This window comes from Monodelphis domestica, chromosome 7 (genome assembly GCF_027887165.1).
Source record: "Monodelphis domestica isolate mMonDom1 chromosome 7, mMonDom1.pri, whole genome shotgun sequence".
Classification (NCBI taxonomy): Eukaryota; Metazoa; Chordata; class Mammalia; order Didelphimorphia; family Didelphidae; genus Monodelphis; species Monodelphis domestica.
The window spans coordinates 246,913,175-246,916,688 of record NC_077233.1 but is presented as its reverse complement, the minus strand read 5'-3'; positions in this window follow the sequence as shown (position 1 = coordinate 246,916,688).

Sequence of the window (3,514 nt, the reverse complement as noted above, 5' to 3'; positions counted from 1 at the left end):
CACTAGCAGTAGCAATTAGAGAAGAAAAAGAAATTGAAGGTATTAAAATTGGCAATGAGGAGACCAAGCTATCACTCTTTGCAGATGATATGATGGTTTACTTAAGGAATCCTAGAGAATCAACCAAAAAGTTACTCAAAATAATCAACAACTTTAGCAAAGTTGCAGGATACAAAATAAACCCATATGAGTCATCAGCATTTCTATATATCTCTAACCCATTTCAGCAGCAAGAATTAGAAAGTGAAATACTATTCAAAATCACCCTAGACAATATAAAATACTTAGGAATCTATCTGCTGAGACAAACACAGGAACTATATGAACACAACTACAAAACACTTTCCACACAGCTAAAACTAGATCTAAACAATTGGAAAAACATTGATTGCTCGTGGGTGGGATGAGCTAACATAATAAAAATGACAATCCTACCCAAATTAATTTACTTATTTAGTGCCATACCCATTGAACTACCAAATAACTTCTTTACTGAATTAGAAAAAAACATAACTAAGTTCATTTGGAAGAACAAAAGATCAAGGATATCCAGGGAAATCATGAAAAAAAAATGCAAAGGAAGGAGGACTTGCAGTCCCAGATCTCAAACTATACTATAAAGCAGTGGTTATCAAAACAATTTGGTACTGGCTAAGAGACAGAAAGGAGGATCAGTGGAATAGAATTGGTGTAAATGATCTCAGCAAGACAGTTTATGACAAACCCAAAGACCCCAGCTTTTGGGACAAAAATCCATTATTTGATAAAAACTGCTGGGAAAATTGGAAGACAGTGTGGAAGAGATTAGGTTTGGATCAACACCTCACACCCTACACCAAGATAAATTCAGAATGGGTGAATGACTTGAACATAAAGAAGGAAACTATAAGTAAATTAGGTGAACACAGAATAGTATACCTGTCAGACCTTTGGGAAGGGAAAGATTTTAAAACCAAGCAAGACTTAGAAAGAGTCACAAAATGTAAAATAAATAATTCTGACTACATCAAATTAAAAAGTTTTTGTACAAATAAAACCAATGTAACCAAAATCAGAAGGGTAGCAACAAATTGGGAAACAATCTTCATAAAAACCTCTGACAAAGGTTTAATTACTCAAATTTACAAAGAGCTAAATCAATTGTACAAAAAACCAAGCCATTCTCCAATTGATAAATGGGCAAGGGACATGAACAGGCAGTTCTCAGCCAAAGAAATCAAAACTATTAATAAGCACATGAAAAAGTGTTCTACATCTCTTATAATCAGAGAGATGCAAATCAAAACAACTCTGAGGTATCACCTCACACCTAGCAGATTGGCTAACATGACAGCTATGGAAAGTAATGAATGTTGTAGGGGCAAAGTAGGGACACTAATTCATTGCTGGTGGAGTTGTGAATTGATCCAACCATTCTGGAGGACAATTTGGAGCTATGCCCAAAGGGCGATAAAAGACTGTCTGCCCTTTGATCCAGCCATAGCATTGCTGGGTTTGTACCCCAGAGATAATAAGGAAAAAGACTTGTACAAGAATATTCATAGCTGCGCTCTTTGTGGTAGCCAAAAATTGGAAAATAAGGGGATGCCCTTCAATTGGGGAATGGCTGAACAAATTGTGGTATATGTTGGTGATGGAATACTATTGTGCAAAAAGGAATAATAAAGTGGAGGAATTCAATGGAGACTGGAACAACTTCCAGGAAGTGATGCAGAGCGAAAGGAGCAGAACCAGGAGAACATTGTACACAGAGACTGATACACTGTGGTACAATAGAAGGTGATGGACTTCTCCATTAGTGGCAATGCAATGTCCCTGAACAATCTGCAGGGATCTAAAAAACACTATCCACAAGCAGAAGATAAACTGTGGGAGTAAAAACACCGATGAAAAGCAGCTGCTTAACTACAGGGGTGGAGGGGATATGACTGAGGAGAGACTCTAAATGAACACTCTAATGCAAATACCAACAACAGGGAAATGTGTTTGAATCAAGAACACATGTGATACCCAATGGAATTGCGTGTGGGCTATGGGAGAGGTGGTGGGAGGGGAGGAAGGGAAGAAAAGAAAATGATCTTTGTTTCCAATGAATAATGTTTGGAAATGACCAAATAAAAAATTTTAAATAAATAAATTAAAATTAAAAAAAAGACTATGGGGTAGGGTCAGGTAGGTGGCTTAGTGGACCCTTGTAATAAGGTGGTGTTGGAAATGGGATAGGATGGATAGATTTGGCCAGTATCAAGATGTTTCACTGTGGGTTGAAGACTAGCATTTAATTCTGACCAGGGCAGGAACTGGTCTGAGACCAACAGACAGACTGCTCAGTAATGGGGAAAGTTTTTAATTTAATAGGAAAAGGTTAAAGGGAATCAGGATAACCTAATGCTAATCTCACTAACTAAAATTCTCCCAGATCTAAATGTCTTCGAGAAGAGAGTCTTCAAAGAGATGTTGGACTACTCTAATCTTTCCTCACTCACTTTAATTTCCCAGTCCCTACACTTAGCTAATTCTGCACTAAGTCCCCTTTGTTAGTATTTAAAGTAAAATGGTCTGTGGTAAGCTTAGCAGGGCCCAGGGAAGGTCCAAGTTCCAAAAGGACCTAGACTTGGTCTTACAATCACTGCAGATAGGTGGTTTAGGATCACCAATTTCTTCTCCAAGGAAATACAGCACACACAACAGGTAGGATAGGAAACAGGACTAAGCACTCAGGATAAGCAGCCACACTCCCCAGATACCTCCAGAGAGAGAGACCACTAGACCCAACAGTCTCTGAGTAATAGCTTAACCCTTCCCGCAGAATTCCAGAATCTTTCCCTTGTTGGCCTCATGCCTCTACCCTCTTCAAAACCTACCAAACTTATCTCTTTCTTATAACACCCTGCACAAGCCCTTACTGCTCAGATTATAACTTCAAATCTATACACAATATTGATTCTAAGATGGAAGGTAAGGGTTTGGGGACTAAAGGATTGTGGAAAGATGGAGTAGGGAATGAAGTTTTTTTACCCTCCTAATGCTACCCACAAACAACAAAATATAACTCCACAGGATCAATTCTACAAAAATAAACTGGAGTTGGGAATGAAGCTGAATGACCAGGGGCAACTAGGGAGGAAGTTTCTGACTTCCCTGGCACCATTTCCACAGCTGCAGGTCCTGGGGCTGGAACAGAGCAAAAAGTAGAATCAACAAGGCAGCCCCTGAGGGCGGGACCAGCAACCTCAGTTTGTGAGTCCTAGTGATTGTATCCCCAAGGATAACACTGTAATCCACAAGCAGAGGACCTTGGGGGCAGCTGTGTTTATTGTACCTTCAGATTGGGAGATTCTCAGGGAAGTGGACATTAAACATGTCCAGGCAACAGGCCTTAAGGGTAGGAACTTTAGCCTCTCTGCTAACAAACAAGGAACTTTGGAGGCCCCAGGAATATGGCCTGGACACCTGCTCTATCCCTGGCTACAGCAGAGGAAGATGAATAAGGAAGGAGCACACACTGATAAGT